Genomic DNA, 17,722 nt, shown 5'->3' on the forward strand with positions numbered 1-17,722 from the left:
AATATTGCTTATATAAGATCTTATATTAGAGGCAGACCTATGTAAATGTTGGGCGTTGAGGGGGTTCACTTGCACCTCGCCAAAAAATTGGGAGTTGACTAGTTATTTCGTTCTTGCGCTTCAAAGTTGTATCATTAGTTACCTTTTCAAGGAGAAAAGCACTATATTGAACCTACTATTAGTTTGCTTGTTATATAAATATTTTGGTTCAAAAAGGCAAAAAAGAAAGTTCCTCAGTTTTCCTTTTAGAAACAAAAAATAAAAATAAAAAGTGTTCCCTCTAAATAGATTATTCAATATAAGCATTTAAAAGAAAAATTAAAGTTCAAATATTGTAAGTTTATAACGTTTTGGTATATGCTGATATGTTGAAATCACACACTATCTTAGATTATATGCACAAAACTTTTCACAAACTTTTAATCTTTTTTGTTTTTCCAATTTACATTAAAGGTGATAATTTGGAAGTTTCTACGTTTGAGGAATTTTATGCCCATGGAGGCTAAAACACGGTTAAATAAAAAGAATTATGTAACATTAATCACACATATGTATATATATATAATGTGGCGTAATACATAGATAGGTCCCTGAATTTGTCCAGAAATTTCACTTGGACACTCCAACTGAGCCCCGTACCACCTTTTCGCGTGAGATGCTAATTTTTTTTTCATTTTTTAAAATATTTTTTTCCTTTGTGTTTCTTCTACTCTCCACAATGGCCTAATGTCACTATTGTCACCCGAAACAATGGAGATTACCAAAAACCTTTTAAAAAGTTCAAATTTGATGCTTTTTAAAACTTGAACTATATGTTGAATTAATATTTTGTCCATTGTTTTATATTGAGTATAATAAAGTAATAATTATTAGTTACAAGCTGGTTGTTAACTTGAGGGGGGTTTAATTTCTGAAAAATTTCTTGGTGAACCGGAGAATATCGGGTGGAGCAGATTTGTCCTTAGTGACCGCCTGTCAGGAGCCCTGGTGATGGAAGAAGTCATGGAAGGCTGGTTTACATCGCTTGGCTACCATGCTGGTTTGTTTTTTTTAATTTTATTTTTGGATTTCTGATTTTTTATCTTTTTTGACATGGCTTATTTCTATTGGTCTTTTTTTTTTCTTTTTTCTTTTTTTCATGTCACAGCAAGTGAAGTTCACATACTAAACCTGATTTGGAATTGTCAAATTTGTGTTCAAATGACATAGTTTGGCTTGTGTTCGAGTAAATGAAACCCGCTTTAATTTGAGTGCCGAAGTGAAATTCCTGGATAAGTTCAAGTGTTCAAATGGAATTCTTTTTATATAAATGACTTGTACGTGCAGCTTGGACACTGGTCGGCACTGGACCCTCGGATAAAAGGTTTTTTTTTTGTTTTTTGTGTGTGTGTGTTAATTTATTTATTTATTGTCCTTTGATTTCTGCTACTATCTGTTGGTTCTTGTACTTCGATTATCTTATTTAGCTACTTCTCCTTTCTTTCCAGATTGCTTTATCATGATTTTCTCACTTTGGTTATTTTTCATTTTCATATCGCTTTGATATGCTTGTCCTCATCTGACCTTGTTTGTCATGCTTTCTCTTGAGCCGAGGATCTTTCGAAAATAGTCTCCCTACCTTCTAAGGTAGGGGTAAGGTCTGCGTACACTTTACCCTCCCTGGACCCTACATTGTGGAATTTCATTGAGTATGTTGTTGTTGTTGTTTTGTATAGGTTTTAGTCTTACTTAATACTTAATCTATGTTTATGTTTTGAATTCAAACTGAAATATGTGGTACCTATTCTAAATAGCTATCTAGAACCTCTATAACTTTGCCTTCTTTGAAAGTGGCTTATCGATGCACTTTGGCTTTATAACTTGTTTTTTTTCCTTTGTGTTTCTTCTACTCTCCACAATGGCCTAATGTCACTATTGTCACCCGAAACAATGGAGATTACCAAAAACCTTTTAAAAAGTTCAAATTTGATGCTTTTTAAAACTTGAACTATATGTTGAATTAATATTTTGTCCATTGTTTTATATTGAGTATAATAAAGTATAATTATTAGTTACAAGCTGGTTGTTAACTTGAGGGGGGTTTAATTTCTGAAAAATTTCTTGGTGAACCGGAGAATATCGGGTGGAGCAGATTTGTCCTTAGTGACCGCCTGTCAGGAGCCCTGGTGATGGAAGAAGTCATGGAAGGCTGGTTTACATCGCTTGGCTACCATGCTGGTTTGTTTTTTTTAATTTTATTTTTGGATTTCTGATTTTTTATCTTTTTTGACATGGCTTATTTCTATTGGTCTTTTTTTTTTCTTTTTTCTTTTTTTCATGTCACAGCAAGTGAAGTTCACATACTAAACCTGATTTGGAATTGTCAAATTTGTGTTCAAATGACATAGTTTGGCTTGTGTTCGAGTAAATGAAACCCGCTTTAGTTTGAGTGCCGAAGTGAAATTCTGGATAAGTTCAAGTGTTCAAATGGAATTCTTTTTATATAAATGACTTGTACGTGCAGCTTGGACACTGGTCGGCACTGGACCCTCGGATAAAAGGTTTTTTTTTTGTTTTTTGTGTGTGTGTGTTAATTTATTTATTTATTGTCCTTTGATTTACACACTATCTCTTGGTTCTTGTACTTCGATTATCTTATTTAGCTACTTCTCCTTTCTTTCCAGATTGCTTTATCATGATTTTCTCACTTTGGTTATTTTTCATTTTCATATCGCTTTGATATGCTTGTCCTCATCTGACCTTGTTTGTCATGCTTTCTCTTGAGCCGAGGATCTTTCGAAAATAGTCTCCCTACCTTCCAAGGTAGGGGTAAGGTCTGCGTACACTTTACCCTCCCTGGACCCTACATTGTGGAATTTCACTGAGTATGTTGTTGTTGTTGTTTTGTATAGGTTTTAGTCTTACTTAATACTTAATCTATGTTTATGTTTTGAATTCAAACTGAAATATGTGGTACCTATTCTAAATAGCTATCTAGAACCTCTATAACTTTGCCTTCTTTGAAAGTGGCTTATCGATGCACTTTGGCTTTATCATATTTCTATAAAACTTGTTTGTTTTCTCCTCAACAGTACACATGAAATATATTTTTAAAGACAACGACTCCTCACGCTTCAAAGCTTTCTTTCGACTTTGTCTTTATTTTTCTGACACAAGTCACTTCTCAGATAATCGCGCTAGGGATGGTATCCATTTTAGATGTCTGTGCTTCTATCTAAAGGTTGGTGAATTTTCTCAGAAGAACCATTGGAAATTCTCCTTTTATGAGATGATTGACTTATTTATCCATATATTTGGAGTATTCAAATGCATAGGTGGATAATGTATTTTCTTTCTTTAATAGGAAGTGAATTTGTCTTTCTGTTAAAAAATATATGGCATAAATTTTTACTCTTAGACAATTGAGTACTTTTACACCGAGCAAAAAAGAAAACAAAATCAATAAAAATGAAAATGGATTTTAATAAGAATGGCTTGTGTGTAAAGTTTGGTCTTAAATAATGGAGATAAATATTTTCAATGAATATCTAAAATGAGAAACTCACTTCTAATGTGTAACATGAAAATGGAGAATATGGACACTTTAAAGCTGTGAGGGGTAAACGATATTTACTATTGGTCTCATGTAGAAGTAACGAAATCAACTCAATTTGAAAAGTGCAACCTTCGAAGTTCAAATGGGTTGGGCTATGTTACCTTTATTAACTAGACTTAACATGTTTAATTCGAAATGATCCATCAAGCTATTCGGTGAAAACTAATTAAAACAGTATGACGGTTGAATTTGTCATAATATAACCACATGGGGTTAAATTGCAACCAGATGAAGTCATGTATGCAACCGTCATGAATGGGCTAGTAATATCATCTTCAGTGCTATTTAGTTGTCTTCAGGTATTTTTTTTTTTAACTGTTATCTTCAGGAGTTATCATTTTTTTTTTTCAAGAATCAATAACAACTGCCTTTAACTCAGAAATTGCTACTTGAACAATCTTTTTGGTAGTTTCTAAAAGTCATAGTTACATCATCCATAAATGGAACACCAGAGTTGATAAGATCAACCCCATCGTTCTGCCTGAACCATATAGTATGAATTGTTTTGGTTTTCCTAGAACTGCAATAAAACAAGTTCGAATCTGATAGGTTATTTAAATTATTTACGAATATATTTTTTGAAGTTTATATATGATTGAAGAGTACTGAATGCTTATTGGTAATTGACATTTTCATAGAATAGTAATATTGTCAGAGTAAAGTTCATTGTTCCTGCGATATTTGATTGGGAATATGAAGATGTAAATGAATTACTGCTGAAATTGGAGGCTCTCTCTCAATGATCAGGTTGCTGACTTACTGTGGTGAAAGTTCCAGAAAAACGGTAAGTTTACTTGGGAGGCATTCTAACGGACTGAGTGTGGAGAACAATTGCAGCTCCGAGACCACATGTGGTCAATCAATGCATTGATCAGTTATTGTTAGTATTGATGTGATCTTTCTTATTATGTCAAAATCTGTTAGTATTAGAGATTATGGCTTTTAGTAAATTGATGAAACAATAATGTTTTTAGTGTTTCTATTGGATGTTGCAGTAAAGTTCAAAATCATATGGCTAACGGTGGGACCTTATTGGGTTAATCACGGCATTCAGAAGGAGAACATCTCTACAAAAAAGATTTCTCTATAAGATAATAGTTTTTTTTAATCATTTCTGGATTGAAAGGTAATATCTAAAATCTTGTATCTTTGTCTTGAATAATTTCCTAGATGTTGTCTTAATTCACTACTTAGCTTTGAAGTTGGTGGATCTTTTGTGGGATACTTAAAATAAAGGTTTTTTATGTTGTTGAGGGCTGTCAATTTCTGTGATATATTTAGTTTGTCTTTAGAGTCTAGACCTTAGGCTGTTTGACGACATGTTTGCTTAGTGAATCCAGTAATGTGGCCACTTAGGTTTGCAAGTCATGAATCGACCTCAGCTGCTCATATGGAAGAACATGGTTTTGAAAGCACTACAATATCTGTCATTTTGAGAGACGAGGGTAAAGGTGCAGATGCTATTTATGTGAGAAATCCTGTGAATTGTGGATCATATTTTTGTTCACTGTGAGTTTACTTGGCTGGTGTGGTCCATGTTTTTAGGTAACTTTGGCATTTCTGAACAACTCCTATGAGTTTCAAGAAAATGTTTGAATGTTGGGAAAATGGATGTCGAGATGCGTACCAAAAGAAGATCTAGAGAGCTGTTTTCGATCTGCATAGCCTGAAAGAAATACAAGGTGTTTTGAAGGCAAAAAGGAGCAAATTCGATTCGTGAAATATAGTTGTTTACATTATTTATACTATCAGGGAAATGGAAATGTTTTGTTGAATATACAAAACATGCTGGGCACGTTTTAGCCAGCATTATCTTTGTACTTTCACAGTATCAGCTTGATACTGTTTTTTTCTAATAAAATTTTACCTAATAAAAAAAAGGCAATGGTTCTCGGCTCTGGTGCACTACCAGTGAAATGACAACTTTCATGAAAGAAATGGCTGGAAGTGGCTTTTCATTTGATGCAACTATAGCTGAGTTATTGGTAAACGTTATAAAGGAGAATCATTTCGTCCTTGACATGATACTAGAGCTTCACTCGGAAAATAAGAAGTGATTATTTCTCTCGCCTGGTTTATTCGGCTACGTTATCCCTGTGATAGATTTTCCTTTTTTGTCTCTGCAAAAGAAATGACATACAGTGCAATTGCAGAAGCTGACGACAATTAGAACATTGCTTGAGCTTTCTAGGCAGGTCTGTTGAGGAAGTACATAAATTTTAATATGTTTTTGAGTTTTTTCAAAATCTTCTTTATCTTGGAAATAATGTGAGTTCCCTTATGGGTAAACATTTTAAGTCTAGGGATATCATTTTCAGTGTTATTTAGTTATCTTCATGTATTATCACTTTTCTATCTATGTGAGAATCAATAACAACTGCCTGCAATTTATAAATTACTATGGCAAGAGTCCGTTTTGATAATTTCTAAAGTCTTGGTAACATCAACATCTTGAGATTGCTATCTTCTCTGTGGTCCTCTTCAGAAAAAGTGCAAGTTTGGATTGTCAATAACTGCATTCACAAGGCCATCAAATAGTAGGTCAACGCAACCATCTTGTTTTTGCCAATCCCCTGTAGAGTCTTAGTGCCCTATAATGTCAATTTTATCCCTCGTTTGTGGATTTGGAAATTTTGTGCACTCGTGAGAGAATTGTGTGTCCCGTTGGCAGAAGACAGTCCTAAGTTTGAAGCGGGTAGTCAGGAGTTATAGCCCGAGTTCTTCCTCAGGAGCAATTATACGTGGTCCAAAGTGACTAGCTGCTTCTATATCTAATTGAGTCTGGTCTAATGCCTAATGACTATGAGCAACTATATGAGCTGGACTTCTCTTTCAAGATTGCATATGAGTAACTCCATATGATACAGAATATGCTTTGAGGGTTCGTACAACCGGTTGGAGAAGTAGTACTTGTTAGTTAAGCCTTTACTATTTTGCATTGTTGCTTATTTACAGTTTAGTCCTTTTATAGTTTTACAACTATTTTACGTATTTGCACTAAGGGCACATTGGATGCCTTAGTTGTAGATAGTGACATTTCAAAAGGTAGTTATAGTCTTTTGTCTTTTAGCTGAGAGAGGGGTATAAGTCACAATAGCTCATTTCCATTTCTAGGAATTGAAATCTTAACCTAGTTATTGTAGCTTAGCTGTAAATTAGCTTATTTTCTTTCTCTGATTTTTTTCCTGAGTTTCTCCTTTGCCATCAGTGGTATTGTCACGACCCGACTAGGGGCCGCGACGGGTACCCGAGGCTGACCACCGAGCACCACTCCTCCTATGTCTTATCCTGTCTTCGATCACATTTCTTACCCTTTATAAACATAGAAAACGTTTTCCATTTAAAACACATTTACTTATATAACATAGGCCCTTTGGGCTATCAAAATGATAATATACATGAACTTGCATATACATGACGACTATGGGACCATGCTACCCACACATACGCATCTACGAGCCTCTACTAGAGTACTAGATACATGGACGGGACGGGACCCCGTCATGCCCAACATATGTACATATATACACAAAGTAACATCTCAAAAATAGCACCTCCGAATAAAGGAGGGCTTCGCAACTCTCTGGCGATAGCTCCTATGGATCCGTACCGTCTCGCTGTCTACCTGTGGGCATGAACACAGCGTCCAAAGAAAAAGGACGTCAGTACGAATATTGTACTGAGTATGTAAGGCATAAACAATAATAAGATGTCAATAAAATAAGGAGGCATCAATGAGGAGCAATTTGTACTGACTGTATCATAAAAGAAATAGTGCATGCTGACTTACTCTCATAAACATCATCATTTCATGCATGCATAAGTGTATAAGCTTGCCCGACCATTTAGGTGCGGTGGTATAAAATTTCGCCCGACCATGTAGGTGCGGTGTGACAATCAATAATATTAGCCCGCGTCCGGCCTCACCCGTCCGGGAGATTATCTCATGTTGTCCACTAGTGGCGCCCCATGCCGTTTGGTCATGGTGTATAATCTGCCCGCTTTGGCGGTGGTGCCCGCCATATAGGCGCGGTGTGATATCATCATACATTCATTACATCATGCTTATCGTAACATGCCCATCAAAATTATGCTTTTAATAGCATACTTATCATAATATGTCTTTCATAATATGCGTATCATAACTCATCATAGTATGTTTATCATCATATACTTATTATATTACATGCATAGAGACTCTTAGCTATTTATACTTTATCGGGGTGACCCGATTACATTATGGAGCATTTATGGGCATTACGCTCACCTTGAAGGAACACACATAAGGTGAGTGTATATACTAATCAACATCAATAGATTATAAGTTGTGCCATTGGCTTTATAGGAACATAATATCAAGGCTTTACCATAATTAGCATCATCACATATACATACATCGACAAAACATACGTTAGGACTTGGAGGTGGCTATGGCTATGTCGGGGTGACATAAGGTCGTGAACCCCCGATATCACTATGAGCATTCGTAAAGGTTCTGCCTCACCTTGAAGGAACAAACATAAGGTGAGTGTGAATGATGATCAACATCAATGGCTATGGATAGCTTCATTGGCTTAACAAGAGCATCATATCATAGACTATAGCATCTCTAGGCTTAGCTTGACATTATCGTTATCATACTTGCCTTGTCTCTTTTCTCTATCTTACACATCTCAGCTCCTTATGTTCATAGACTCATCGTCATTACTATCGTAGTCATAATATATCTCTTATCTCTCTCTCGTATGGCTATTCGTGAAACCTTTGTCGTTTAAATACCGAGCGAAATGCACTCGTTAATACCTTGACCAACTTACTACGTAAATTTTTTTTTTTTTATACTAAAACCTTTAAGACAAGTAAGCATAAATAGATGACCGAAATACTCTTTTTTTGCTTTTAAGTCGAATAAAACATGTAACTCGTATATAACTCGTGTCATAATACAATCGACTCCCGAACCCACGACTCGTCTCGCAAAGTCTCTAACCGTAATCGAAATCCCGGCACGTGTGCTATGACTCGGCTACACTCCAGCCAAATGGAGCTTGCCAACTTCGCTGGAACATCTTCTATCCTGGCTTCTATCCGTCTGGGTGTACCTGCGTGGCATGAACGCAGCCCCCGAAGAAGAGGGGTCAGTACGAGCAATGTACTGAGTATGTAAGACATGAACAGTAACAACATAGTAAAAGCTGTACATATGAGACAGATCATGTGTAAGACGGTAACCTGCAGAGTAATAACTATATGGAAGCATAGACAGTACCACAGTATAGAGAAGCAACCTGTACATGTGAGTGCCACTCAGGGCGGAGGCCATGCACGCTTAGCTTTTTTTTTTTTCCTTATTCTGAACACGGTGTTTCTTGTTTTTGTACATAGAAAACAGATACTTTTCGAAAAACAAGATTTTTTTTTTTTTACTTGCGGTACGTACGCCGAATTCATCGGCTCTCTCCAACCCCCCCCCCCTCCCCAACAAAGGTCCCAAGTATATCATATTATATATATATATATATATATATATATATACGGAACGTACGCCGCGTACGGCTCTCCCATAAATCCCGCGTCCGGCATCCCGCGTCCGGATGATAAGCCACCGAATCGGGTGGACACGGTTGCCCTCCCCATTCCCCACATATACGTGTATACAAGTACATTCATTAATATCGGTATTATATACATTATCATATAAACAAGTTAAACAAAGATGCATGGAGCCCAAGGAAAAGCTATAACGCTATCGGAGTGACGTAAGGTCGGTAACCTCCGATTTTATTATGAAATAACCATGGGGCGCTTTATCTCACCTTGAAGGAACTAGTAGTAAGGCGAGACAATCAATGAAGGTCAACATTATGAATAAACATGGAGTAGAATCATAGTATAGCATTTCATGTACTTTGGAACCTTTAGACATGAGATCATTCTCGTCATAGTTATCATAGTACCATTCTCGTTTTCTTTGACATCGTCATAGCCATTGAAAAACATAGCCTTGACTATTATCGTTATATACCTTTTTTATTCCCGGCTTCATTATTATCATCATAGAACTATGGTCGTCGTTTTAGTTAGTAGGGCTTTTAATATTATAAAACTTGGTTTTTTTGAAGGAAAATGAGTATTTGAAAAACCCTTGTAAACTTTTTGGAAAGAAAATCATGCGTTGGGGTCATAGGTTTTGTAAGAACAACTCGGTTTGGTTTGATAGTGGAAACGATAACCCAAAACTTTTATTAACTACAGTATGGAAATAAGCTTAATGTAACAATAAGAAGGAATTTGGGAATAGTGGGCCCGCCTCGGTCGAATGAGGCGGCGTACACAATTTACGTATAATACATTTCATAATGTTGCTTATGGAAGTCTTAGGATGATCGGGTCGTATTCTTGCAAGTCCTAGGGTGTTTCGACCTTTCTTTCACTATTTAAGCATTTTTGGTTCAATGCCACTGAATGAATAGTAACTAGTTTTCAATCTCGGATTTCTAGAGTTAGGGAAGTCCCCGAGGCGCGAAATCAAGCCTATACGTCTAGGACATGCCAAAGAAAGAAAGTAAAGTCTTACATACCTCTTTCCGCTCTTTAGGCTATTCCAAATTCAAGCTCCAAATCCGCCGAAATCTACGATTTGGTCATGTTTACCAAATGTTGATCGGTGCATTTTGAATTGGACTCTTAGATGAACTTGGCTACCGAAATTTCGGCGATTTCCCCCGTAAATATACCATGCCACCAAGTTTAACTTGGCCGATTTCAATCAACAACAATCCCGGAATACAACCCGGCCAACTAACAACAATACCAATAATCTTGCCAACAACAATCCATTTATTTCCAATTCAATTCAATTCCGTTCTATTCAATTCATACATTACTCCATCTCTACCCATTAAATCCTCATTATTCATCATATAATTCACAACACAACAACCAAAATATATTAAATAAAATTAATTCACCACTCCCACATACACTACCATATTCGGCCAACATACTACATACACATGTCCATACATTTTTTTTTCATCCATTTTCCATATATTACAACAACAACACACATACTCACGGCCTACACCATGCATACACGGTCACTCCCACAACTTCTATTTTCCATGCATTTCATTCATTTCATCATAAAATACGTAACAACCACAATTAAAATGCTACATAAGAATTACTTCATCACTTCTATATCATGCAAGAACCTACACGGCCACCCTCAAGCATCCATATTCTCCATGAATTTCACTCATTTGCATACATTACAACCTACACAAACATTCATAACATATGTAGGAAGATTGTTTCTTACCTTTTTACTTAGCTTTTCTCTACTTGCCTATGCTCCAAACTTGCTCAACAAATACTTCGCTTGTTCCAATACTTGTACCATGTTGTTAGGGACGTTCCACTTGATTGATTTGCTAGAAGAAAACAATTTTTCTTGATCAATTCTCTTCCCCCTTTTTTTTTTTTCCTCTTGGCCGAATAGGCTCCATCTTGTTCTTTCTCTTCTTTTTTTTTTTTTCATGTTTTCTCTCCAAATATCTTCTTAAATAAAAGATGAACAAGTCATCTTTTCATATTTGCACCCTAGTCCTTCAATTTTGGTCACTTATTCCCTTTCTTCCCTTTCTAGATTTTTCCTCCTTTTTCTTGAATTTTCTTTCCTTTTCTTGAATTTCTTCACTTGGTCAAAGATGACCAAGTGTCTTCTTTGGTACACTTTGGTCCCTTATTTATTTACACTTTGCCCCCTTTTCATTTTTTTTTTCTAGAGCTTTCTTCCCTTTTTCTTGAAATTTAATAAAGAAGGCCAAGTGTCTTCTTATATAAGATTTGGCCCTCCAAGGATTTTTCTTGAACCTTGTAAAATTACTATTTTACCCCTCGACTTTTCTCGATATTACCATTTTGTCCCTAACCTTCCGCATTATTTCCACGGCCCATTTTCCGAATTTCTCTTCTTGCCCTTAGCCTTTCTCAATATTTTCCACACTACCGTTGTCCATAATTAATATTCCTAACAACTCGCACCCTAAAATTATTTTAGGACATAGTCTTGTCCTTAACTTCTCGCCATTGTCTCACAAAGATCCGAACGTACGAAGTACGGGCTATAACATCCTCCCCCCCTTTAGAACATTCGTCCTCGAATGTTCAACTGACCTTATGGGCGTCATTATACTCAGGGAGGGTTCCTTTTATAACTGCTCCTTCCTTTACGCCTGTCTCTTATTGTCGTAATGCAATCATTTGACCTTTCATGAGTTCTTCTCTTTCTAATATGATCTCCCCCCCTTTAAGGGGATCCTTATACCGACAATCCTTTTATAAAGTCTCCATTTATACCTTGCCTCTCATCTTTCTCAATATTACCATACTAGACTCTCAAGTTTCAGTCTATAATAAAACAATAGCAGTCTACCTTGCAGCACCTGTACTATTTACCATTGTTGTCACTCAAGCTTCGATTCCCATGCGTGATCAATACTTTCCTTACCATAGCTTCGGAGATTCATCGGGACTTACATGTCCACCAATACAATTATACATGAGATATTTCATACATTCGTATATATAACTACTATCAACTAACCCACGAATACTTCCGAACACTATTCAAGCCTATCCTAATTTCCGAGCCGTGCCGCACTCCTTGTCTCTTCCCCGCCTAGTCTACCTCATTTTTATGTGACCTCGTATAGCTTCTAGCAATTCCATATACTTTGATTCCCCTTAGGTCACTCGTAGCTTTCCATTTGTCTCATATGTCCGATTATGTAAAATTTCTTGTGAACTTCCCAGGGGGTCACCCATCTTGAAATTGTTCCTACCTGAGCACGCTTAACCTCGAAACTTTGCCGAAATTCGATGCCTTAACACCGATATTTTCGCGTCCGCTTCCTCACACGACCTTTATTACATGCTCGGGGCACATCGAGGTCTTACGGCTTCCGAGGTATTTTCGTAACCCGTCCTTTTCTCTACAATTACTATTTTACCCTTTTCGATCCCCAACGTTCATCTTCCGTCCGTATGTATGGCTACCTCCTATCCTGGACTTCCAGGTTCTCGATAGTAGCGATTACACCTTTGTCACTATCTCAAGTCCATAACTTTTTCGAAACAACACGTCTCACTTCTTGCCCGTTTACAGTATTTCCTTCTCCCCCTGCTTCTTTCGTCGCACGGGGAACTTATATAAGGAATTCCTTTCTCCTATAACTTGGCTCTATCGCACGATCACAAGACAGAAAGAAGGTCAACCATTCCTAAATGCCCCGCAGCCTCCTGTTTATAAATGTGGCCGGCTTCACACCCATAAACAGGACTCTACCGGACACGACTTTGCAGACAACCCTTGGACCGACCTGCTCTGATACCACTTTGTCACACCCCGATCTTGATCAAGGTGTGGTGGGCACCCGACCCCGTGACCGGAGCCGAGCGAACCCGCTGACCCTTACTACGTAAATTTTTTTTTTTGAAAACCTTTAAGACAAGTAAGCATAAATAGATGACTGAAATACTCTTTTGTTGCTTTTAAGTCGAATAAAACATGTAACTGTATATAACTCGTGTCATAATACAATCTGACTCCCGAACCCACGACTCGTCTCGCAAAGTCTCTAACCGTAATCGAAATCCCGGCACGTGTGCTATGACTCGGCTACACTCCGGGCCAAATGGAGCTTGCCAACTTCGCCGGAACATCTTCTATCCCGGCTTCTATCCGTCCGGGTGTACCGCGTGGCATGAACGCACCCCGAAGAAGAGGGGTCAGTACGAGCAATGTACTGAGTATGTAAGACATGAACAGTAATAACATAGTAAAAGTTGTACATATGAGACAGATCATGTGTAAGACGGTAACCTGCAGAGTAATAACTATATGGAAGCATAGACAGTACCACAGTATAGAGAAGCAACCTGTACATGTGAGTGCCACTCAGGGCGGAGGCCATGCACGCTTAGCTTTTTTTTTTTTCCTTATTCGAACACGGTGTTTCTTGTTTTTGTACATAGAAAACGATACTTTTCGTAAAAACAAGATTTTTTTTTTTTTACTTGCGGTACGACAAAGACGCCGAATTCATCGCTCTCCCAACCCCCCCTCCCCAACAAAGGTGTCCCAAGTATATCATATTATATATATATATATATATATAGAACGTACGCCGCGTACGGCTCTCCCATAAATCCCGCGTCCGGCATCCCGCGTCCGGATGATAAGCCACCGAATCGGGGACACGGTTGCCCTCCCCATTCCCCACATATACGGTGTATACAAGTACATTCATTAATATCGTGTATTATATACATTATCATATAAACAAGTTAAACAAAGATGCATGGGAGCCCAAGGAAAAGCTATAACGCTATCGGAGTGACGTAAGGTCGGTAACCTCCGATTTTATTATGAAATAACCATGGGCGCTTTATCTCACCTTGAAGGAACTAGTAGTAAGGCGAGACAATCAATGAAGGTCAACATTATGAATAAACATGGAGTAGAATCATAGTATAGCATTTCATGTACTTTGGAACCTTTAGACATGAGATCATTCTCGTCATAGTTATCATAGTACCATTCTCGTTTTCTTTGACATCGTCATAGCCATTGAAAAACATAGCCTTGACTATTATCGTTATATACCTTTTTTATTCCCGGCTTCATTATTATCATCATAGAACTATGGTCGTCGTTTTAGTTAGTAGGGCTTTTAATATTATAAAACTTGGTTTTTTTGAAGGAAAATGAGTATTTGAAAAACCCTTGTAAACTTTTTGGAAAGAAAATCATGCGTTGGGGTCATAGGTTTTGTAAGAACAGCTACTGGTTTGATAGTGGAAACGATAACCCAAAACTTTTATTAACTACAGTATGGAAATAAGCTTAATGTAACAATAAGAAGGAATTTGGGAATAGTGGGCCCGCCTCGGTCGAATGAGGCGGCGTACACAATTTACGTATAATACATTTCATAATGTTGCTTATGGAAGTCTTAGGATGATCGGGTCGTATTCTTGCAAGTCCTAGGGTGTTTCGACCTTTCTTTCACTATTTAAGCATTTTTGGTTCAATGCCACTGAATGAATAGTAACTAGTTTTCAATCTCGGATTTCTAGAGTTAGGGAAGTCCCCGAGGCGCGAAATCAAGCCTATACGTCTAGGACATGCCAAAGAAAGAAAGTAAAGTCTTACATACCTCTTTCCGCTCTTTAGGCTATTCCAAATTCAAGCTCCAAATCCGCCGAAATCTACGATTTGGTCATGTTTACCAAATGTTGATCGTGCATTTTGAATTGGACTCTTAGATGAACTTGGCTACCGAAATTTCGGCAAGATTTCCCCCGTAAATATACCATGCCACCAAGTTTAACTTGGCCGATTTCAATCAACAACAATCCCGGAATACAACCCGGCCAACTAACAACAATACCAATAATCTTGCCAACAACAATCCATTTATTTCCAATTCAATTCAATTCCGTTCTATTCAATTCATACATTACTCCATCTCTACCCATTAAATCCTCATTATTCATCATATAATTCACAACACAACAACCAAAATATATTAAATAAAATTAATTCACCACTCCCACATACACTACCATATTCGGCCAACATACTACATACACATGTCCATACATTTTTTTTTCATCCATTTTCCATATATTACAACAACAACACACATACTCACGGCCTACACCATGCATACACGGTCACTCCCACAACTTCTATTTTCCATGCATTTCATTCATTTCATCATAAAATACGTAACAACCACAATTAAAATGCTACATAAGAATTACTTCATCACTTCTATATCATGCAAGAACCTACACGGCCACCCTCAAGCATCCATATTCTCCATGAATTTCACTCATTTGCATACATTACAACCTACACAAACATTCATAACATATGTAGGAAGATTGTTTCTTACCTTTTTACTTAGCTTTTCTCTACTTGCCTATGCTCCAAACTTGCTCAACAAATACTTCGCTTGTTCCAATACTTGTACCATGTTGTTAGGGACGTTCCACTTGATTGATTTGCTAGAAGAAAACAATTTTTCTTGATCAATTCTCTTCCCCCTTTTTTTTTTTCCTCTTGGCCGAATAGGCTCCATCTTGTTCTTTCTCTTCTTTTTTTTTTTGTTCATGTTTTCTCTCCAAATATCTTCTTAAATAAAAGATGAACAAGTCATCTTTTCATATTTGCACCCTAGTCCTTCAATTTTGGTCACTTATTCCCTTTCTTCCCTTTCTAGATTTTTCCTCCTTTTTCTTGAATTTTCTTTCCTTTTCTTGAATTTCTTCACTTGGTCAAAGATGACCAAGTGTCTTCTTTGGTACACTTTGGTCCCTTATTTATTTACACTTTGCCCCCTTTTCATTTTTTTTTTCTAGAGCTTTCTTCCCTTTTTCTTGAAATTTAATAAAGAAGGCCAAGTGTCTTCTTATATAAGATTTGGCCCTCCAAGGATTTTTCTTGAACCTTGTAAAATTACTATTTTACCCCTCGACTTTTCTCGATATTACCATTTTGTCCCTAACCTTCCGCATTATTTCCACGGCCCATTTTCCGAATTTCTCTTCTTGCCCTTAGCCTTTCTCAATATTTTCCACACTACCGTTGTCCATAATTAATATTCCTAACAACTCGCACCCTAAAATTATTTTAGGACATAGTCTTGTCCTTAACTTCTCGCCATTGTCTCACCTCATTAGCCTATCCCCTATACATCAACGAAAAAAAAAAAAATCCGAGGTGTAACAGGTATCAGAGCACCTTCTTGGCTTTGTGGCATCAATGGCAGATGAAATGAGAGAGATGATAACCTTGCTCCAAAGGATGTCACTCGATATGGCAAACTTTACCAGTCGGCAAGATCAACTGGAGGCTAATCATGAGCAATCTCTCAGAGCTCATGAACAAGCCTTGCGTGAGCTCAAGGAAGCTGTTAATGGTGGGAAACGACCGGAAAGAGATAAAGGATCTGAAACCCTATCAGGTGAGCTTTATACTCCATCAGGGAGTCCATTTGTTTTTAGTGATTTATCCTCTCCTTTCTTAACTTTACCAGTTACTCAAACCCTTAATCAATCACAAATTCAAAACCCCCCTTCTTCACTGTCCAGACCTAACCAATCTAACCCTCAAAACACACATACCAACCAGATTTTCAATAGCCAACCTCTGAGCACAACCATTCAAACTGCAGGTTTTCAACCTCAGGATTTCCAAACCACTACAAGAGGCCAATACCAAAATCAAATTCCTCCTCAGAGCACCTCTTTTGGAATGCAACCCTCTCACATTCCTTTCACCCAGAGCACCCAATATCCATCTGCTTATTATGCCCAACACACTCATGTTCCACCACCATTATACCACCAAACCCCCTATGTTCAACCCCCACAATACCAACCCAGTCCAAACCCCTACCCTTTTCAACAGAATAATAGTAACATGCCCATTCCAATTCCTGCCTTCACCAAATACACAAAAATTGAATTTCCTAAGTTTAATGGAGAGGATCTGAGAACATAATTGTATAAGGTTGAACAATTTTTTTCTGTGGAAGATATTTCAATCCATCAAAGGTTGAAATTGGTGGCCATTCATTTTGAAGGAGATGCATTACAATGGCACCAAGGGTATTTGAGAGGTAGGGCTCATTTACCCCTTCCCACCTGGGAAGAGTATGTTTATGCATTAGCAGACAGGTTTGGGGCTGAATAATGTGACCCTATGACTGAGTTGATGAGGGTGAAACATACTGGTACTGTTAAGGAGTATCAAGCTGCATATGATAGTGTGATGACTAGAATAAACTTGCCAGTGGAGTATGCAATTAGCATTTTCTTGAATAACCTAAAACCTGAGATAAGTGATGCTGTTAGAATAGGCAATCCTTGCAACTTACCCCAGGCCTATTACTTAGCAAGGTTACATGAATCTAATTTTGCTGCACAAAGTAAAGCCACAAAAGAACTGTTAACAAAGAGTTTAACAGGTCCAATACAATCCCATAATAGGGGAAACTCTGGTTTCAGCCCTAACTTTGTGCAAAAGAGTAACTCCACCAGTAACTTCAA

Source organism: Lycium ferocissimum, chromosome 3 (genome assembly GCF_029784015.1).
Source record: "Lycium ferocissimum isolate CSIRO_LF1 chromosome 3, AGI_CSIRO_Lferr_CH_V1, whole genome shotgun sequence".
Taxonomy (NCBI): domain Eukaryota; kingdom Viridiplantae; phylum Streptophyta; class Magnoliopsida; order Solanales; family Solanaceae; genus Lycium; species Lycium ferocissimum.